We start from the raw sequence: 23835 nt of genomic DNA, 5'->3' as shown, positions 1-23835 counted from the left end.
GCAACAGAAAGAAGTGTCAGGCAAAAGTGGCCTGAATTAAACCCACCATTGACTTCATTATGCACTTAATTTCACTTGTATAGACATAGCCACAGGATGAAGTAACCAACAGTGGGTATGACCTCAAAGGTAAAAGCAAGGTGGTACAAAAACTGCTTCTGAAACAGATGACAGAGTGGGGAGAGCCTCAGGAGCTCGGGGTGGAGGGAAGATTTCAATCGTGGAGGTACACTTGCCCAAAGCAAGCACCCAGCAACTGGAAATCAGGTCACCGCAGCACTCACTGGAGGCTTGAAAAGGATAACTAACTCCAGTTTTCAAAGAATTAAAATAGCTATGGGTGAGGCAAGAGGAAGAAATGACTCACAAATCTGGAGGTAAAATGAGATCTCTGAGCTAATGACCACAAATAAAGGAGGGCAGAGAGAAGAAGCAGTGTTCTTGTCAAGTTCATTTCTCATTTTCATAATAGACAGCTATCTACTTCAATTAAAAATGATTTATTGAACACCTGCTATGCACAAAATGAAAGAAGCAAGGTTTCACAAACCTTCACATGTCCAAGCAGCATGACTGAGCTCCTCCCAATGCCAGGTATATACGGTGGAGTCTGCAGAAATGAAGAAAATCATTCCCAGTGACTACCCTAAATCCCACCAAGGAGACAAATCCAAAAAACAATTAAAATACAATAACATAGTACATTGTGAATCACGCAGTGATAGAGGCAGGTCTAAGTGTTATGAAAACACTCTAAGTGGGGCAATCATTTAACTCATCATTAAACCAGAATGCTTTGAAAATAGAAGGGGGCATTATCAATAATTATACTGTGACAATGGGCATAAACTGGGACTGTTCCTGGACAAACCAGGGTGAATATCATCCTAGTTGTAAGGAACAAAACTGGGGAGAGGCCAGGCATGGTAGCTAATGCCTGTAATCCCAGCACTTTAGAAGGCCAGGGTTGGGGGACTGCTTGAGCCCAGGAGTTTGAGACTAGCCTGGGCAACACGGTGAGACCCTGTCTCTATTATTTAAAAGAAATAATGTTTTTCTAAAGTGGGAAGAAAAGGATAAAGAGGAGAATTAAGGAGGAAGAAAACTGGAATTAAGAGGTCAAGTTGTTAAAGAGGAAAGGGATTAGATGGGCATGGCAGAGTAAGAAAAAGAAATAGCCCAAAGGAGTGACTAGAATTTGAAAGCTGAATTTCAAAAATAAAATCATTTGATTTTACTACTCTGAGGCTCAAGGTAGTTAAATGACAAAGCTGAGATTTGAACCCCTGCTTGTGAACTCCAAAGTCTGTATTATATAATTAGTGGCACAAGCACAATTAGTACTTAGAATGTCTAATTTCTAAGTCAGTGCTACTTTTACTGCACTCTACAGAGTAAGTGAGCTTGTACTGGGTTGAAGAGCATCCCCCAAAATTTATGTCCACATGGAACCTCAGAATGTGACCTTGTTTGGTAATAAGATCTTGAAGATGTAATCAAGTTAGGATGAGGTCATGCTGGATTAGGGTGGGCCCCAATCCAATAACTGGTATTCTTATAAGAAGAAGAAAATGAGAACACAGACACACAATGAGAATGCCATGTGAAGAGACATAGAGATGCACAGGGAAGAATGCCCTATAAAGATGAGGGCAAAGATTGGAATAACATGTCTACAAGCCAAGATATGGCAAGGATTGCTGGCAACCACTAGAAGAAGCTAGGAAGATAGGAAGAGGCAAGAAAATATTCTGCCATTGAATCTTAGGAGGAAATATGGCCCTGCCACCTTTATTTCAGAATTCTAGCCTCCAGAGCTGTGAGACAATAAATTTCTGTTGTTTAAGACACCAAGCTTATGGTACTTCATTCCGGCAGCCCTAGTAAACTACCATAGAACTAGAGAAAAAAAGAGCAGGAGACAGAGCAGGAAGGGTGAGACAGAAGGGAGGTTTTAGGGGGGCCAGGAGCAAAGAAAAAGGTGATGTCACCAAGACCCCAAAAACCAAAAACTGTTTCTTTGATTCCATGATGACACCTCCCCTTATCTCCAACCTCACCATTCTCACCACTACTCTCTCTTGCTTTTAAGGATCCCATAAGATTGTTGGTCAGTTATACCCAAGTAAAAAGAAAACTGTAGTGCAAGCAAAGAAAGAGTTGACATGAGCTGCTGATAGGAATTAAACCCACACCACTGTGGATGTCAGCTATGAACAATGAGTCACAGCTTCAACTAGGAAAGTTGATTTTGATAAATTGAGGATAGCTATGGTAATCTCTAATCACTAAAATAGTAAGACGGTGTGTAAGTATCAAGCTGATAGGAGGAGAAGTTGAATAATGAAAACATTAGATGAATATAAAACCAAAAGTTAAGAAAGAACAAAAGGGGAGCGAAGAAAATAAAGATTATCAGTGATTGCATCAAATAGAAATGAAATAAATGATTCAATTAAAAGAGAAATTATTGTATTATTAAAAAAAGAAAACAAAACTTGCTATATACTTACTAGAGACATGTCTAAAATAAGAGGATATAGAAAGGTTGGAAATAAAAAGATAGAAAAAGATATGTCAAGCAAACACTAAAACATAAAACTATCTGTGATTCTCTCTGATACAGACCTCAGACAAATATTTAGGAACACATAGTGTATTCATTCATTTTCTGTTGCTTATAATGAAATACTTGAAACTTGATAATTTATCAAGAAAAGGAATTTATTTCTTGCAGTTCTTGAGACTGGGAAGCCCAAGGTCAAGGGGACATATCTGGTAAAAGCCTTCTTGTTGGTGAAGACTTTCTACACAATCCCAAGGTAGTGCAGAGCATCACACAGACAGGGGGCTGAGCATACTAAGATGCTAGCTCAGGTCTCTCTCTTATAAACCACAAGTTCCCCTCCAATGATAACCCATTAATCCATTAACTCATTAATTCATTAATCAATTAATCCATGAATGAATTAATCCATTCATGAGGGGAGAGTCCTCATGATCCAATCACATCTTAAAGGCTGCACCACTCAATATTCCTACATTAGGGATTAAATTGAGCATGAGTTTTGGAGGTGACAAATATTCAAACCGTAGCACATAGTTCATTTGGAAAGTGATCACACGAAGCTCTAATAGGAGAACTGGGAAGGGGAAAGGGTGATAAAAGGAAGAGAAAGAAGCCAATGCCGGGTATTAGTGAGCAGGTTATCAAAAAGGACACCTGGGAGTCAGCCCTGCTGAGGACCTCTGAGAGATAATACAGAATATCCCTCACAGTGGCCCCACCCAATAGATGACGAAGCTGAGTTATTTATCCTCCAGTTTCCATCTGTCACTGGATGAGGACTGCTACTGGTGTTTCAACTTCCCAGAACCTTTAGCCTCCCTTCCCTGCACACGAACCAAGCTTACCAGAGAAAGCTCTCAAATGGAGTACTGGTGATGGCAGTAGGAAAACCATCAGTGTGCACAGCAATGGCAAGTGACAGGAAAATATGAGCAGAATATTAAGAGGGTCTGCTACATAGTTAAAATAGATTTTAAGGGGAAAATCATTACTAGTGGTAAAGAGGGATATTTTACTTTTTAATTTATATAAATGTATGGGGTGCGAGTGCAATTTTATTGCATGCAGAGATTGCATAATGGTCAAGTCAGAGCTTTTAGGGCATCCATCACTCAAATAATGTACTTTGTACCCATTAAGTAATTTCTCATCCTCCACCTCTCTGTCATTCCTTTGCTCTTCTTAGTCTCCATTGTCTATCTCCCACTTTGCAGGTTGTCTGTTCACTCTGTTTCTTACTTTCTTTGCTCTGCAGAAGAGTTTTAGTTTCATTAAGTCCCATTTGTCTATTTTTGTTTACTGTGCTTTTGAAGTCTTAGTCAGAAATTCTTTTTCTAGGCCAATGTCCAGAACAGTTTTCCCTAGATTTTCTTCTAGTATTTTTACAGTTTCAAGTCTTACAGTTAAGTCTTTAATCTTGAATCGCTTTTGTGTATTGTGAGAGATAGGCATCCAGTTTCATTCTTCTGTCTGTGGCAATCAGATTTTCCCCATGCCATTTACTGAAAAGGGTGCAAGAGGGATACTTTAAAAAGATAAAAGTTTCAGTCCATAGACATATATAACAAATATAATTCATATACCCTTAGTAACATAGCATCAAAATATATAAGGCAAAAAAATGACCGAACTAAAAGAGAAAATGGACAAATCCACCATCTTAGTAGAATCTTAGCAATATCTTACTAAAGATATTGAAGATCTGAACAGCACAACAAATAATTTGATTTAACTGACACACAGAGGACACCTAAGAACTTCAGAATACACATTCTTTTCAAGTATAAACAGATATTTACAAAAATTGAAAGCCATAAGCAAGTCTTACACATTTCTAAGTTTAATAGTATTCATAAAAATGTTTTCTAACCACAGTTCAAGCTAGAATTAATAACTAACAGATAAGTGAAAATCTCACCCACCTGGAAGTTTAAAATATACTTCTAAATAACCTACAGATTAGTGAAAAAAACATAGTGGAAATTAGAAAGCATTTTGAACTAATGATAATGAAAACATGACACATTAAATTTATTATGTGTAATTAAAGTTGTGCTTAAAGAGAAATTTATAACCATAAATGAATATTAGAAAAGGATTCAGACTTGACTACTTGCCAGCTGTGTCATCTTGAGTAAAATCGTATCTTCTGCTGAACTTCGTTTCCTACTAACACAGCAGAGGTGCCAATAACTACTTCAGAGAGATTTTTTGTGAAGATAGGATGATTTCGAATGTAAAGCTTTTAACCCAGTAGAAGATCTATTAACCATTTGATAAATGTGACTATTCCCAGCCAGGGGTCCCTTCCAGGTTTAAGCAAGCTGTTGCATAGGAAGTCCAGAAGTTCCCAAGTTCTGCATTCAGTGACCTCTAGGATGAGAAAGTCAATGCAATAAGCCTTCAGCCTCTGGATTTGAGCTCTTTACACTGTTGATTTGCAGATCAGGCTGTTGTGGGTATGCTGTGACATAGTGAAGAAACAGGGAAGAAAAGGAGGATGCCTCTCAGTAAGACCCGAGGCATTTCCATCCACACCACTTAAACACACTCCATACCAGCACAAACACCAACATAAAGTAATAAGATTGTTTTGGTTACTTTGCAATGTTACTCTCCCCCCGACCTTCCCCACGTCCTTCCACACATTCCCTTAAGCTTTGAGACCTTTTATAAGAACTTGGTGTCCTATGTTGCTTTCCTCTGCCCTCATTGTTCTATTGCTTTGTCCATCTTACTTGATTTTTTTCTGATGAAACAGAGTAGGGAGTTTACCTCAAGGATAATTTATCCCACCCATTCCTTTGCCTTTTGTGTTTTGTTTTGTTTTGTTTGTTTTTGAGTCGGAGTCTTACTCTGTCACCCAGGCTGGAGTGCACTGGCATGATCATGGCTCACTGCAGCCTCAAACCCCTAGGCCCAAGCAATCCTCCTGCCTCAACTTCCCAAACAGCTGGGCTTACAGGGGTGAGCTACTGTGCCCGGCCCATTCCTTTGATTTTTGTATATGTGGGAAATGAATATCAGAAAGGTCAACTTGGCTCAAAGTATTTGACAGAACGTAGTCTAGAATCCAGTTCCAAGTTCATTACCATTTCCTCAACTGCATGTTGCCTCTCCAGTAGCTCTCTGGTCTCTGAATTATCTTCTACAGAGAATAGAATTCCTACTTAATAGACATCTTTGACCCATGGTGTATTAGATTCCTATGGCTGCTCTAACAAACTGCTAATAGATTGGTGGCTTAAAACAGCACAGATATATTTTATTATAGTTCTGGAGTCCAGAACTCTAAAATCAGTTTCACTGGAATGAAATGAAGATGTAGGTAGAGCTCCCTGAAGTCTCAAGGAAAGAATCCCTTGCATTGCCTTTTCCTGTTTCTAGTAGCCACCTGCATTCTTTGGCTCTGGCCCTTTCCTTCATCCTCAAAGCCAGCAGCATAGCATGTTCTCTCTGTGACTCTGTTTCCTTCTGCTTCTGTCACATGGCCTTCTGTCTTCTGTCTTCTGTATTAAATCTCTCTTCACTTCCTTCTCTTTATTTATTTTATTTTATTTTATTTTATTTGAGACAGAGTCTCGCTGGCTGGAATACAGTGGCATGATCTCAGCTCACTGCAACCTCCACCTCCCAGGTTCAAGCAATTCTCCTGCCTCAGCCTCCCAAGTAGCTGAGATTACAGGCACCCACCACCACACCAGGCTAATTTGTGTATTTTTAGTAGAGACGGGTTTTCATCATGTTGGCCAGACTGGTCTTGAACTCCTGACCTCAGGTGATCTGCCCACCTCAACCTCCCAAAATGCTGGGATTACAGGCATGAGCCACCACACCCAACCTCCACTTCCTTCTTATAAGGACACATGTAAGTGCATTTAATGTTCACTCATATAATCCAGGATAATCTCCCCATCTCAAGATTTTTGACTTAATCACATCTACAAAATCTCTCTTGCCATGTAGGTTAACATTCACAGGTTCCAGGGATTAGGACCTGGATATCATGGGGAAGAGAGGGGAGAGGCCATTATTCAGCCTACTATACATGGTAACTGGTTTAATGAAATGGATAGAAATGGCTTCCAAAATTATGACCTGCATAAAAGCACTCCAATACAAACTGAAAAGGTGGGGTTAAAGAAGTTGTCAGAGAAAACCTAATATCTGGAGTATAATGAAATGCTTAGAAAATATCTTTGATTTTGTTTGAATCCTAGCTCAACAAATCAACTATACAAATACATTTTTAAGACAAGCAGGGACATTTAAATGTAGACTGGATATACTAGAGGTTACCCAAGAATCACTGTTAATATTGTTAGATGTGATAATTATGGTTATGTAAGAAAATGTTTCTTTTTAAGAGGTGCATAATGAAGCATGTAGAGGTGTAATGACATCAGGTCATGAGAAAATTTGCTTTAAAATACTTCAGCAAAAAGTGAAATAAACCAGGCACAGAAAGACAAATACTATGTGATCTCATTTATGTGTGGAATCTAACAAGTATTGAACTCGTACAAGTAGAGAGTAGAATGGTGGTTACCAGAGAGTGGCTGGGAGAGGCAATAGGGAGCTGTTGATCAAAAGGGTATAAAGTGTCAGACAGACAGGAGGAATAGGTTTTAAGATCTATTGCAGAGCAGGGTGACTATAGTCAACAATAATATGTATTTCAAAATAACAGCATAAACTTCAAATGTCTCACCATAAAAAATGATACATAATTGAGGTGACGGATATGTTAATTTACTTGATTTAATCATTTCACGTTTTATACATATATCAAAATACCACATTGTACCTGATAAATATTTATAATTATGATTTGTCAATCAAAATAATATGAATAAAAAAGACCAGCAAAAATGTAGATTTAGTAATAAAGCAAGTATGGCAAAATATTACTAATTATTGAACATGGGTGACAGGAATCGCAAAGTTCCTTTCTCTGCTATTTTAATATTAAATTAAATATTTAATTATTTTAAATTATTGATTTTATTTTAATAATTTTTTATCTCTATTGTTCTGTACATTTGAAACTTTTCAAGGGAAAATTAAAAGTATTAAAGCCTCCATTTTAGAATATAAATTGCCTGTCCCAATCCCCAACACTCAGCATCTGACCAGTTGCTCTATAGGAAAGATAAATTAGAAGTTAGGAAAACTGCCTGCCAGAATCAAAGAGGAGTGATGAGCCTATGTGTTTAATGTCTGATGGGCTGAGTGCTTGGTAAACATTGCAAAAGAAATCTCAGGGTTTTGACAATAGATCCCCATAGGAACATGTTTGTATGTGAGTATTGATTATGTTTCTGTTTCTCAAACCCCTTTCTCCCTGTTTCTTTATGGGATTATAATATCCAACATAAGGCTCCTTTCCCCAGTGAGGTTGGAATATGAAGGGAATATGAAGGGAAATCAATATAATCCTGTCTTCTCACTGGCTTTCCAATCTATGACATATAATATCTGCACATCTTGACCAGACACACAAGACCCTTTGTGATCTGGACCCTCCCAAAGATGAAGATCGATTTGCTCCAAGAAGAAAATTAAGCTCCAGGAAATGGAGGATAAATACAAACGAATGTGTGTTTAAACACCAGTCCAACAAAGAATTACATAACAAATAGGAATTTGGAGTCAGGCTTTGGATAATAGGATAGCAACTCTGTTTGCAGTTCTTAACACTCCCAGAGCCACTTCAAGGAACTACCCAGAATTTAATTGCAAATTCATACTCTGAATTGAAAGATAATTGATTAGGTGATTGGCATGGCATTAAGATAGATAGATAGACAGACAGACAGACAGATAGATGGATAATCTAGATATATAGGGAAACCTTCTTTTCTAAACCAAACATCATGGTCTCTTCTTTTACAACAGGACATAATATCTCAAGTGGTAAGTGCCATAGAAACTTCAGGACACATGGATGTCATCGCAAATATTTTCCTCTCATCAATGGAACAAAACTATACAAATAGATATTTTAGTATAAAGTAAGGGGCCTCCCAGATTGCAAAACTGATTTTCTTGCTTGCAAAAATAGCTTTACTTCTCACTCCCATTCACCATCAATCCGTCACCTTACAACAAGCTTTTGCCTATTCTTAAAAGCATAATTGGATTTGGGAGATAAAAGTTTATGCAATAAATAAATATATATACAAGATCCTATGTACATCCAAATTGTTTATTTGAAGTGATTATCCAACTGTCACTTATTCCAAGTGCTTGGCTTATTCCCAGAACTCCTCTTTAGTTGGGCAAGCACTATGTCTTCCGTACTTGCACTTTATTTCTTCTTGCTCAAAGTAAACTGATGTAAAGTTAAGATTTTATTAAGGTACTTGGATTGTTTTCCCTCTTCTCTGAACAACTATATATTCATTATCTACTACCTTCAACTAGAAATTATTATACATTGACCTCAATTATTCTCTATTTCCCTGGAGATTTTTCTCTTTTTTAAAATCATTTCAACTTTTATTTTAGATTCAGGGTGTACACGTGCAGATTTGTTACCTGGGTATATTGTGTCATGCTGAGGTTTGGGGTACTATTGATTCAGTCACCCAAATACCAAGCACAGTACTCAGTTTTTCAGCCCTTGCCCTCCTCCTTTACTCCCCCAAGACTTTTTTCAATTTTTTTTTTAAGACTAGTCAAGTGCAGCAGTGAGAAGCCAGGAAATAGCAGAACAAGGAGTTTGATCTGTAACTGACTGTGAACAGTGTAGATAACTCACTCCCTTTGGACCAGCTCCAAGACTTTTCTTTACAAAATAAACAAACAAAAAGTATGTTTCTGAAGGATGTTGAATTTGGCAATGATTTCTTGGATACTATACCAAAAATACAGACAACAAAAGAAGAAATAGATAAATTGGACTCCATCAAAATTAAAAACTTTCATGCATCAAGGCATACTATCAAGAGATTAAAAAGACAACCCACAGGATGGGAGAAAACATTCGTAAGTCATATATCTGACTACAGATTAATATCCAGAATATATAAAGAACTCCTACAACTCTGCAATGAAAATAAAAACAATCCAATTCAGGAAGGAACAAAGGATTTGAATAAACATTTCTCCAAAGAAGACACACAAATGGCCAACAAGCACATAAAAAGATGTCAATTTCCCTAGTCATTAGGGAAATGCAAGTCAAAACCACAATGAGATATTACTTTACATCCATTAGGATGGTGATTTTTTATGGAAAATACTGCAAGAAGTGCATTTACTAAAATACAAGCTGTGTTGGCAAGGATGTGTAGAAACTGGAACTCATGTGCATCACTGGTGGGAAAGTAAAATGGCACAGCCACTATAGAAAACGTATGACATTTCCTCAAAAAGTTAAAAATAAAATTACCATATGATCCAGCAATTCCACTTGCAGGTTTATGCCCAAAAAAATTGAAAGCAGGGACTCAGATACTTGTATACCCATATTCATAGCAGCACTATTCACAATAGCCAAAAGTTAGAAAAAACCTAAGTGTCTATCATCAGATAAATGGATAAACAAATGTGGCAAACACATACAATAGAATACTAGCCTTAAAAAGGAAGGAAATTCTGGCCTGGTGCAGTGAAATCCCAGCAATTTGGGAGGCCGAGGCGGGCAGATCGCTTGAGTTCAGGAGTTCAAGACCAGCCTGGGCAAGACGGTGAAACCCCGTCTCTACCAAAAATACAAAAAAATTAGCCAGGCATGGTGGCACATGCCTGTAGTCCCAGCTACTCAGGAGGCTGAGGTGTGAGGATCACCTGAGCTTGGGAAGTTGAGGCTGCAGTGAGCCAAGATCATGTCACTGCACTCCAGCCTGAGTGACAGAGTAAGACCCCATCTCAACAAAAAGGAAATTCTGATACATGCTGCAACATGGATAAACTTTAAAAACATTATGCTAAGTGAAATAAGCCATACACAAAAAAACAAATATTGTATTATTCCACTAATAAGAAATACCTAGAACAGGCAAATTCATGGAGACAGAAAGCGTTACCAGGTGCTAAGAGAAGAATGAAGACATTATGTAATGGGTACAGAGTTTCTGTTTGTGATAATAAAAAATTTCTGGAAATGGATAGTGATGGTTGCACAACACTGTAAATGTACTTAATGCCACTGAACTGTACAATTAAATCATTAAAATAATCATTTCTGTGTTATGTAAATTTTACCATGATTTAAAAAATAATTTTTAAAAGTATATTTCTTAAGGACTTGGCTAGCCAGCAACAACTCTAGTATTCTACACAAAGCCTAGGAATGACAGGCACACAGTGGGTATTTTAAATATATTTGCTCAATAATTGATCAGCTGGTATGTTTCTTGGTTGCCAGGATCATTATTTACATGAACAGGGAAGGGAATGGAAGACAAGCAAAGAAAAGAATATTAGTATCTACTATGTCCCAAACACTGTTAGAGGCTTAAGATACTCTAATTCACTTAATCCTTAAAGACATAAAATTCAAAAAGAACTTCACATCACGATCAGGACTTCAACTGGGTATCCTGCTTTGTTCACTTACTGTCAGTATTTTTACATGTCGTGTCATCTTCATGTTTATCAAGAAGTCAACATGTGATATGATTTTGAGTAGATGTGGGTCAGGTAGATGTCAGGTAGCTTCTGTAGGGCAAGCTGAAGCCTGTTGGTGACTACAACCACGGGGTTGACCCTGAGGTCCCATGAGACAGCTCTACAACACTGGACTTGGGACTCTCTTCAAAGATGCCCTACTGGCGCTAGACAGGTGAGCAATGGGGGAGAGTCCTCATCAGTGGAGCCCCAAGTACGTTTAATTGTTCACTTTTATAGTCAAGATTTGTCCCTGGCCTCCAGCCCTTCTTTTGGAGGTTGGGGTCTAGGGGGAAGAAGGAACAATGAGGACTTATCAAAGGTAGATGCTTGGTTGGGAAAAACTGCTACTGAGCCTATATTTATATTAGATTTGGAAATATGAAAATAAATGCCCACATTTTTTGGGTTTTGTTTGTCTAGCATAATGGGAAAAACCCAAACTGCCTTTCGGCTGTTCTTCTGACTGTATGATTCCAGTTTCTGAGACTTTTACCTATAAGTCAACTTGAAATGAAAACAAAGGCATTGGAAAGAGGCCCAAAGGACTTGAGGTCAAATCCCAGCTCCACGACTTACCAGGTATATGATCTTAGCAAGTTATTTAAGGTTTTTTTTGTTGTTGTTATTGTTGTTGTTTTGAGACACAGTCTCGCTCTGTCGCCAGGCTGGAGTGCAGTGGCGCAATCTCTGCTCACTGCAACCTCTGACTCCCTGGTTCAAGCGATTCTCCTGCCTCAGCCTCTCGAGTAGCTGGGATTACAGGCATGCACCACCATGACAAGCTAATTTTTGGACTTTCAGTAGAGATGGCATTTCACCATGTTGGCCAGGATGGTCTTGATCTCCTGACCTTGTGATCCGCCTGCACTGGCCTCCCAAAGTGCTGGGATTACAGGCATAAGCCACCGCACCTGGCCGTTATTTCATGTCTTTAGATACCAATTTTATCATCTATAAAATGGCAGCTTGCCATCATGTAGCGCCATGTAGCACAGTCCTAGAAGCAGCCTGCCTAGATACAAATTCTGGCTCTCCCACCTACCAGCTGTGAGATCTTGATCAACCTTCTTACTCTTTCTAGGCCTTAGTTTCCTAAGCTAAAAAATGAGGATAATAAAAATATTTAACTAATGTGTTTAACGAGGATTAAATGAGTTAATGCTTGTGAAGCCCTTAGAATGAAATCTGGTACCTAAGAGGAGCTGAATAAAAATTAACTTTTAATATTATCATATCAGTGTTTAACTTTCTCTTTTAAAAAAGATAGCCCCAGAGATTTAAAAACATTCAAGAAATATGACCTTCCATAAAGTTTGCTTCCAGTCCAGTGACTGCATGTTTTAAACACAAGCAATACACCACAGTTTTGCTTTAGATGGTTGGAGCTATATAATAGAAAATGTAAAAATTTAATGTAAATTCTTTAGTAGAAACTTTAAAGGAGGAATAATTTTCTATGGTGCTGGTTATCCAGGAATCCTTGGAGCACTCCTGCTGCCAAATAGAACAAAAAATAAGCTTTGAAAACACACAGCTTAAATGCCTTAATTCTTTGGAAAGTTTCTCTTTATTTAATTCCCAAGCTCCAATAATAAAGAAATATTGCTTCAGGAAAGAATAGAGAAGCCACACGGTTATGATCTGTTGACATGTTTGTCATAGGATGCAATGTCTGAAATACAGCACTGCAGGTCTGACTGGTTCTATTGTCTGGAATAAAATGGCAAGGAATGGGAGCCAATGCCACAGGATATCAGGGATTGAGCAATGAAGGGAAGCTCTATCTTCAATCCTAGGTTTTTCTTCCTTTCTCCCTGCTCCGCTCCCCTACCCCTGCCCCACTCCCCTACCCTGCCCTGCTCCCCTACCCCTGCCCTGCTCCTGCCCTGGTTTTTAAAACTACAATCTTAATAAAATTCCAGGTGAAATGAAAGAAAGAGCTAAAGTACCATGTGGATTAGATAAATTGGTCTTGATTCTTGATATGTTCCTTCAGTTGACAAATTACAACAGCTGAATTGAGTCCACTAATAGATTCAGAGGTTTCTATGTGTGGCTTCAAAGAAAACATAATTGGTAAATCCACCAGTTTGGTCAGGTTGGGTAGGCTGCTTTGGGTACATATCTACCATAAGACATATGTACAAAGCCCAGAAATTACACTTAGGGAAAATCTCCCAAGATTACTACTTTATTGACAGATTATTATTGGATCCCCTGAGCATTAACTCAGAACTGTTTCCAACTTAAAATATTGAAGCCCCATCTTGAAATGATAAGTTCAGGTCTAAATTTAAAGGAATATGGGTTCAATCTCTCCATTCACCTCTTTGTGTTCTCACTTCAATTGGCACTTTCATTTACCCATGACGCATTCCACCCTCACCAGATCTTTTTCTTCCAGCACAACTCAGACAAAACCACTTATTAACAGAGTAGAAGCAGTCAGAGCCAACAAGGCAGGAAGAAGTGGTTCAGGGCTAGGAGCAGATGATTCATCGACATAAGTGGACACACTTAAGTCCTTGTTAAATTTTCTCATGATTTCTCCCATGCAGAGTTACAAGGAACCAGTGAAAATACTTTTGTCAAACTGAAAATGTAAGTTACTGAGAAGGTCATTTGATCTTGTGGCTTATGAAAGGAAAGACTTGGGAGTGTGGAGGCACGTTAATGGTAGCTGACACTACCATTGGCAAAATCAGCTCACCTCCAACTGACTCAGATTGGGCCAAGAAGATTTGACAATTGTATCATATAGGAATTTATAAAAAGTTGGTTAATGGGTTTAAAATGCTAAGTTGACTAAGGTGTCCTCAGACACACTGAGCCTTCCTGCAATGCCCTCTTAATATAAAGTTTTCCAGATACCTGCTCTGATTATCCCAGCTAAATTGCTTTCTAATCAGAACTCATAATACTTTATTAAAACAACTAATGTTTCTCTTATCTATTTATTTTCTAGTTATTTGTTTCTTTTCCTTGAGGGCAGGAGCTATATCTTACTTTTCTTTAATTTTTCATAGATTTTTATGTAGAGTAGGCACCCAAAATATTGAATGAATGGCTTTAATTTTCCTGTCATGTCTTATTATATTGAAAGATCTCTAATCATTTTTAATGCTGAGGAAGTATTGGCAAGAATCCAAATTTCTCTTAAATTTTATTTTTAGTGCTTTTACATTCCCACTTACATTGTAATTAGGCTAATTATCAAAAGCTTGATTTCAACAGGGCAGGATGGCTCACACCTGTAATCCTAACACTTTAGGAGGCTGAGGTAGGCAGATCACTTGAACCTAGGAGTTTGAGACCAGCCTGGGCAACATGGCAAAACACTGTCTCTACAAAAATTACAAAAATTAGCCAGGCTTTATGGCATAGGCCTGTAGTCCCAGCTACTCCCGAGGCTGAGGTGGGAGGATCTGTTGAGTCCAGGAGGTTGAGGCTGCAGTGGGCCCTGGTGGCACCACTACACTCCAGCCTGGGTGACAGAGCAAGACTCTGTCTCAGGTTAAAAAAAAAAATGATTTCCCAGAGTATACAACTGCCAAAAGGAGGAAGACAGACCAGAAGAATGCTGAATGAGTGGCAAGAATAAATAATTTTGGAATTAAAACTCTTCCCTAGCTATATTAGGTCATGTTCCCCAGAAGAGAGACTATAGTGGGGATTTGCATGAGGATTTTATTGGAGAGTGATCTCAGGAGTATCTGTAAGGGGCTGAAGAAAAAAAGGATTGAGCAGAAGGAGAGACTGAACCATTATGTAGAAACAACAGTGGTTTCAGCTGATGTCAGTGGGGGCTGGAATAGCCCTTCAGAGTTGTTCCAAATGGAGGCGAAGAAGCCTGGAACATTTTGCGTATCACATAGTCATGGGTGCAGGCTGCTTCTGAGCAAGGAGCATAGGTGTATTCATCTGTTTTCACACTGTTGATAAAGACATACCTGAGACTAGGCAATTTACAAAAGAAAGAGATTTAGTGGACTCACAGTTCCATGTGGCTGGGGAGGCCTCATAATCATGGCTGAAGGTGATAGGCATGTCTCACATGGTGGCAGACAAGAGAAGAGTGCTTGTGTAGGGAAACTCCCCTTTATAAAACCATCAGATCTCATGAGACTTATTCACTACCACGAGAATAGCACGGGAAAGACCTGCCCACACGATTCAATTACGTCCCACTGGGTCCCTCCCACAACAGGTGGGAATTGTGGGAGCTAAAATTCAAGATGAGATTTGAGTGGGGACACAGCTAAATCATACCAATAGTCTTGGGCAAGGAAGCTGAGGACAATCCCTAGAGTGGGACTTGGGTAAAAGCTATCGGCAACAGGTAACACTCTAAGGGTGCTGAAAGAATGAGTACCTCAGTCTTGAAGTGGAGGACCTGGGTGGCACACCATAGTATCCCCTCCACAATCTAACCCAAAAAGTAAATAATCCACACATATGGCCAATGAAGTGAATATATATATAAATAAGTCAACAATGCTATTTAACCAAGAAAGTCAAGTCACTAAGTCTTGAATATTTTTTACATTACTTGGGGAAGTTATTGGGGAAATTATGTATCTAAAATACAATTTCTATCATTTATTCTGCCAAATGCCTAGCTATATTGGAGAAATCACTCAACATATTGATTTAAATAAAACTAAGAAGGCTTGGATCCATTGCTTTCCCCAAGGAGGCTGACAGAAACATACTCAGCCTCATGATAACACTAGCTGCCTCTCTAGTATCGCTAATACTAGAATGAGGTAAAATAGTGCTACGGTTAACAGTATTATAGTTAGCAGGTCCTAGCTGTGCCTGGCACACACTAAATTCCCTTTAATGACAGTATGGAATTTTAACATTAATATAAAGACCTAGTAACACTGATTGGTTTACAGCCATTCTTAAGTACAAATGCCTATCCCTCAAAAAATGCCATTATCTGGGCCTGATATGGAGTTACTACTTACACAAAAGATTTTACATATTTATCCCATGAAGAATGAGTTTGTTTGAATGCACTGATGAGAAACTAGTAGGACTTCCCAAAATTAGATACCCAAACATGCTTGAATGAGTTCAAGTTCGTGTAGCAACCATGATTCTAAAAGTCAGAGTGGCCCACCATAAGAACTGTTAGCATAAGTCCCAAGATGATAAAAATAATGGTTCTATAATATGAAGACTATCTTACAAATGGAAATACTATCAGTCGGAAGTTAGGCAGAAGTAATACCACGGAGGCGCTATATGCTGCTATAAAGACACATGCACACGTATGTTTATTGCGGCACTATTCACAATAGCAAAGACTTGCAACCAACCCAAATGTCCAACAATGATAGACTGGATTAAGAAAATGTGGCACATATACACCATGGAATACTATGCAGCCATAAAAAATGATGAGTTCATGTCCTTTGTAGGGACATGGATGAAATTGGAAATCATCATTCTCAGTAAACTATCGCAAGAACAAAAAACCAGACACCGCATATTCTCACTCAAAGATGGGAATTGAACAATGAGATCACATGGACACAGGAAGGGGAATATCACACTCTGGGGACTGTGGTGGGGTGGGGGGAGGGGGGAGGGATAGCATTGGGGGATATACCTAATGCTAGATGACGAGTTAGTGGGTGCAGCGCACCAGCATGGCACATGTATACATATGTAACTAACCTGCACAATGTGCACATGTACCCTAAAACTTAAAGTATAATAATAAAAAAAAAAAGTAGTTAACGGGAACCCTTAAGTCAGACTCTCCAGAAAAAAAAAAAAAAAACCCACTACCACATTTTTGCTATATACACTCTTAGGACAAGTCAATTAACTTTCCTGAGCCTCAGTTTTCTCATTTGCAATTAGTAATAGTACCAGCCTCATTCAGATTGTGCTGCTATTACACAGGATTGTACATGGAAAGTGCTTAGCAGAATGTTTTCTATATTTATATACACAAGCAACCAGTAAATACCAAAGAGTAGTAATGAATATATACGAAAATATTGTAAATTCTGAAAAAAAAAATGTTCAAGCAAGATAGTTCGGAACTATATTCAGTGAAGTATGTTCTTTTGGAAGAGATCCATAAAAAACCATCTTTTGAAAGTTTAAGTTATAAAACTTCCCACGGCCCCATAGTATTGTGAAACAATGGTCAGGCTCAATTGTTCTAGTTCAGCATATTCTTGTATCATGATTTTAAACTTTTGGCCCATAATCCCTCTAAAAGATTTTTTAAAAACCAATGTAACTCTTTGCATATTTAAGTTACTTTTTTATTATAGGATTTTTTACTTTATTTCTTATTATTAGGAAAGAGGAATGTATACATTTCATGAAATGAATGTGGTCTAATGGGAATAAATCATCATAATATAATTTGATGAGGCCGGGCACGGTGGCTCACACCTGTAATCCCAGCACTGCGGGAAGCTGAGGCGGGCAGATCACCGGAGGTAAGGAGTTCAAGACCAGCTTGGCCAACATGGTGAAACCCCGCCTCTACAAAAATGCAAAAAAAAATTAGCCAGGCATGATGGTGGGTGTCTGTAATCCCAGCTACTTGGGAGGCTGAGGCAGGAGAATCGCTTGAACCCAGGAGGCGGAGGTTGCAGTGAGCTGAGATTGCTGCATTGCACTCCAGCCTGGGTGACAGAGCAAGACTTCATATAAAAAAAAAAAATGATGAAATAGGTTTTAACTATCTTATTAAGTAATGTGTAATTACTAATCTTTAAACACATCTCAGAAACAGCCATTGCCGTTTTAAGAAGTTAGTTGGAAATTTAGTATTATACATTTGACTAGTTCTCCACAGTTTTCAAAGAAAACTTTATACTCTTATCTCTTCTGATAAGCTTGATCTCTGAACTATCTTAGGCAGGCCTACTACTACTTTTGAATCTTGGTGGCCTTTATAGAGACATGGAAGGGAAGATGGCAAAAATTCAGCCAAAATTAAGTTGTCCTGAAGCTGACTCTCATTTCTCATGAGAACAACTCTAGGAAGTTGTAGGAAAAGGCTTCAATATTTTCCCATATGTTTTGACTTTCTGTATTTAACTCAGCCAACCACTGAGAGAGCTCTTTTCTTTGAGGGAACTTCTTTCAGTTCTTAAGAAAGTAGAAGGATGATAATTTCCCACATGGTTGATGGACTGAAAATACTATCAGTGCATTTACAGCTTTCTTCAACAGGAGAGAGAGAAAAGGGCAGAGAGAGACAAAGATAACTGCTAAAAAGGAAAAGGGCAATTTTTATTTTCCATAAGATCATTGGTTCTTGGGTTGTAGGGGAAATATTGACAGAATCTGAAACCTAATTGATTGTTATCAAAAGATTGTGCAGATAGCTCAAAAACTGTTAGGCAACATTCACACCCACCTATTTTCCTGAACTAATATCCTGGAAAAAGCTGAAATTTACCTCTTCAAAATCAATGAAGGGAAAAGATCACAGAATTATTTAGCTAGAAACATTTATTAAATATCTAGTTCATTATTTTATTTTTAGATGCCTAGAAAATGTGAAAACATAAGAAGTATCTTTAAACATATCTTTTAAAATCTATTTATTATCATTGTGAATAAATAAAAACAAGTGATATATAACGCAGAAAGTAAATGGGAAATAAAAAGAGTCTCCTCTGATGCACTCTTCATACTAACGTACAAATTAAGGATATTTTTTCTACAGCCAGGTTGCGAAGTGTTGGTACAGCAGAAACTCATTGTTACAAAAATGTGAGGCACATTATTTACCATAAGAAGTTAACTCTGATGTGTTAGGATGTTGTCATCCAACTAAATGAAATTATGACATTCTAGAATGTCTATGTGTAGTTTAATTACTTCAGAGCCCAAGTTAATGAAACCAAAGCCTTGGTTCCATAAATTTAACCCCCATATTGTTCAGTTATTTGAGCCCTGTTCTGTTATATGGCTAAAGCCTGCTCCCCTGATCTTGACCATGCTTTTTAAAGATGTATATAAGGGTTACAGAAATAATCCAGCAAGAAAGTACAGGTCATCCTACAGAAACTCATTCACCACAGCCAGAAAAGCACCTCAAAGTACATATGCTGCTAATGGAAGGACATACTAAAGGATAAGATCACAGAATAGTAGGCTTAGGAGGGATCTTTGAGATCATCTAGTAGGAGCCTTCAGTTTACACATAAAAAAAAAGCTTAGAATTTCAGAAATTATATAATCTGTCCAAGGTAAGTGGGTGGCAGAGCTTGAAATAAAACTTGATTATTCTGAGCAACATATTCAACTGTAAAATTAATATAACATTCCTTGGCCTACTCATCTCATAGGGTGGTTGTGAAGTTTAAAATGAAGTGATATCCATCTATATAATATTTTAAAGCCATCTAAACATTGCAATTAAACATAAGCCAGTATTATTTAGGAAGCAGTATGGTATATTGTAAAGAAAACCTGAATTTAAGTCCTAGTTTAACCACGTATAGGATGATTTGGCCAAGTCACAAAATATCTCTGAGCCTGAGTGTCTTTATCTTCAAAAAAGAGAAAATAATGTACTATTTCACCAACCTTACATGGTTGTAAAGATCAATGAGGCACATAATACATGGTAAAAGTCATAATAAGCTGAAAAGTGCTATGGCAATGAAACCCAAACATAACTAATGCTTCATGTGGCTCAATTACACAGAGTGTTATTAAAAAAAAAAAAAAAAAAGCAGTCCAGAAAAAAAAAAAAACACATCCATGCTCACACACATTGTTATTGTCTGGTGTTTGATTTTTTTCTATTTTAGCCATCCTAATGGATGAGAGTGTTATAGTGGTTTTGATTTGCATTTCCTTAATGTCTAACAATGTTAAGTGTCTTTTCATGTCCTGAGTCACCATTCGTAACTCTTTGGAGAAACGTCTATGCAATTTATCTCCCAATTTTAAATTGAATTATTTGTCTTTTATTGTTAATTGTAAAAGTTCTTTATATATTCTGAATGCAAATTCCTTATTAGAGATATGCTTTCTAAATATTTTCTCTTTCCATTTGTTGTCTTTTTACATTCTTGATGTTATTTGAAGCACAAAACTTTAAATTTTGATGACATCCCACTTACTTTTTTTTTCTTCTGTAGAAGAAAAAATTTTGTGCTCATTCAAATATATATGCCCAATACAGAGAAGTTTAAAGTTAGTCCAGGAACAAGAGGCTACCTGCCCTAAAGCTGTCCTAGCCAAACTGAATCTTGACTGGACATAAAGTACAGATCAGAACCCTGCCCTACGGGAATTCATTGATTTCTATGCTTTTCCACCATCCCACCCCTCCACTCCCATCAAACTCCATCCCTAGTTTTTGTCAAAGTTTCTTTTGGAAGATTCCAGTATTATCTCAACTGAACTAAAAGTAAGCAAGGCTCCAACTCTGCCAAGGTAGGTTGGAAAATCAGTATGCAGTATGCTGTCAATAATCAGATGTCTTTGTGGTATGCCTTGAATTAAAAAGCTCAGAAAGGCCAGTATAGAAAGTATGGACCCAGAATGGGCAGAACTGGAGAGACTCATGACTATTCTTAACCTCTTGGATAAACACCAAAATGGCAACAAGAAGTGAGAGCTAAAAGTTCCAAGTCAGAAAAGCACAAAAAGTAGATACAAGAACCCAAAAAGACATAGTAGTCAGTGCATATTTTGCAAAGGAGCAGATTTTTCTTCATGTCTCAGAGGGTATTAAAGGAGTGTTATCCACCAATATTTCTTTTCCAAAGTAGCTGCAGGTTAGCATCATATCCAGCTAAAGTGAGATTAGGGACATCTTAGCATTCTGACTACCATAAAATGTAACTAGACTAAACTAGAAGGTTTTAGTTCCAATTCCCTAATTATAGAAGAGTATCTGATTGATCCAGGCCAATCAAGTTATCACCTCTGCTCCAATCACAGTGGACCACATCATATAGTATAAACACGACTCTTACAGTAAGAAAACCTGAAAACATATCTACGAGAATAGGTTATGGTAACATCACTACCTGGCAGGAAGAGTGCTAGTCTATCAGGTTACATAATCTCTGGGCAATTCCACAGAGACTTTACAGTTGGGTTTCTTTTAATGAGTCTGTCTCATCTGTCTCATTAAGATCAATGGTGTAGTTATTAATAAAAACATGGCCATGGCCACGCCTATAGTCCCTGCTACTCAGGAGAAAGGCAGGATTGTTTAAGCCCAGGAGTTCGAGGCCAGCCTGGGCAACAGAGACAGACCACATCTAAAATAAATAAATAAATAAATAAATAAATAAATAAATAAAATAAAAAAGTTGGGATTTTATCTGTCAATGTAAAAATAAAATACAATTTTAAAAAAAAACAGTGAGTTTTTTTTAACTTTTGCATGGACACACACCCAATTCCCATAGATCAGTTAAATTATCACTGCAGTTTATGAGACCAGATACTTTTTGTTACAAATACATACTTATGCTTAATTCTCTAAACACAGTGAATTCTTCCATAACACAAAATAAGCCCAAATTCTGAGGTTTTTTTAATGTTGTAAAGTTATACTGCATTTAACTTTTTTATGTGAATAGTTTCAAATTACATTTTCAACTGGGAGCATGGATCAGTGGTTAAAAACAGGAAGTTTGATGAGCAAACTTGAAACCAGTGAAAATACAGAAGATAATGAGGGAAATTCAGAAAAATCTGAAATTGGCGACAGATGTGACAGTTATGGAGCAGTTCCTAAGTTTTCCCACATGAACCTGGTAGTGGAAAGCAAGATTGCAATATCCTGCCAAACATGCCAAACAAGCAGTAAATCAGCAGAAGGCAATCATAGGCTGTTCTCACATGCTGATTGAAAGTGATTTTCTTAGTATTTTGGATATTTAATAAAAGTTTTGTGATTCTTGTTAATCCTGGAATAATAATTGTATGAGACCATGATGCTAGCAGAATTATTTAAAAACCAACCATGCAAATTTTAACAAAGAGCATCAGAATTCAATGAAAAGCCCAGTTTAAGAGGCCAAAAAGAAATTTCTTGAAGTTTTCCTCAAAGATAATTTCTGAATCTTCTTAGAAAGCGAAGCCTATATACTTGTAGAAACTAAAGTGAAACAGAGAAAGGAAAGCTTTAAAGGCATCATTTCAAATAATTCCTTTTAAGAGTTCAAAAAGCATCAACAACTGTTCAGGAGAATAAAGTTAACCAGATTTTTTTTATCTTGCATTTAAATTAAAACATCAATATTAATTTAACCTTTTTCTTGGTCTTTGCTTGCTAAACTTATAATGGTGTATTTGATGATAAAATGATGAGTAAACAAATTTTCCCTGAGTTATGGGTATATATTCAATCTCAGACACACAAAGCTGTTGGAGGGATGACAATCACGGCCCAAGCCCTCACAAAACCTGAATGCCAAGCAACTTAAGCAGAATTCACCAAAACCACACCATCTCAGAGACTGCCTTCTGATTTTCAAAGTGTGTTTAATGGAGCAGTAAATGCTCTATGTTATGCTTAAAAATGTGTTTTGAATACTATTCTTTTTAGACAAGTTTATAATGAAATGAAACTTTTTCAACCATATAGATGTGTGCTGTCTTAACCAGAAGAAACGACTGGTCAGGGTTAAACTGCTATTTTTCATCTTAAAGAACTTTTTTAATCGGACTTCATTTGGCTACTCAAAGGCCTTCTTGGATGATATCCAAGTTCTTACTTATGATTTAAGTTTGTGAAATAAGTGGCTTCTGTAAGGGTAAGATATGACTACAAACCGTCCAAGATTTGTGTTAGTTCGACTTAACAATGGTGTGAAAGCAACATGCGTTCAGTAGAAACCATACTTCAAGTACCTATGCAATCATTCTGTTTTTCACTTTCAGTGCAGTAGTCAATAAAGTACATGTAATATTCAATACTTTATTATAAAATAGGCTTTGTGTTAGATTATTTTGCCCCACTGTAGGCTAATGTAAGTGTTCAGAGCATGAGTAAGGTAGGCCAGGCTAATCGATAATGTTCAGTCAGTTAGGTGTATTAAATGCATTTTCAACTCATGTTATTTCAAGTTTGCTATGGGTTTATCGGGACTTAACTCCTTCATAAGTTGAGGCACATCTGTATTATTAAATCCTAGTCAAGCCAAGCCAACACCATCAGTCCCAGCAACACTGAGTGACCTGCCCCAGGCATTTTCTGAGGTGCTTACCTTACTCTTACATCCCACCTTGAAAGAATCAGACTCTGAGAAGTCTTGTCACAAACCTGTGGTCCATCAATTAACAAGCTTTTATTGAACACCATTCTGTACTCAGCACTTACATTCACGAAACTTTAAACTCCTCTGTGTACTTAGTCTGTTTTATCTCTGCTTCTGTCAGAATGAGTGCCGTTACATGAGGGATCCCAGGATCCCACCAGCCTGCCTGACATATCGGGTTTCAGGGCGCCCCTGTGATGACTTACAGCCCAGTCTTTTCAGTACATTGTCATTTCCTCTCTTTACCACATCTCATTCTTTCCAGGGCGTTTCCTCTATTTTCAAATACAGGGCAGTGTGCCAACATATCTTCTGTTTTGGAATAGTAATCATTACACTATGCCGAGAATTTAAAAAGTATTAGAATGG

General features: G+C 37.6%; 1 long non-coding RNA gene across 1 annotated transcript in view; it reads right to left on the bottom strand.

The window, feature by feature from the left end:
• Positions 1-23582, bottom strand: part of LOC101151154 (uncharacterized) — a 56989-nt gene extending 33407 nt beyond the window's left edge. The window contains exons 1-2 of the long non-coding RNA XR_174202.4: positions 23416-23582; positions 3971-4071 (exon numbers count right to left, since the gene is read on the bottom strand). This is a non-coding gene — a long non-coding RNA (uncharacterized lncRNA). The remainder of the gene's footprint in view (positions 1-3970; positions 4072-23415) is intronic.
• Between the last annotated feature and the right edge of the window lie 253 nt (positions 23583-23835).

The sequence above is a fragment of the Gorilla gorilla genome, chromosome 2, assembly GCF_029281585.2.
Source record: "Gorilla gorilla gorilla isolate KB3781 chromosome 2, NHGRI_mGorGor1-v2.1_pri, whole genome shotgun sequence".
NCBI lineage: Eukaryota > Metazoa > Chordata > Mammalia > Primates > Hominidae > Gorilla > Gorilla gorilla.
The sequence above is the reverse complement of the archived record's forward strand: the minus strand, read 5'-3'. Positions and strand labels throughout refer to the sequence as shown.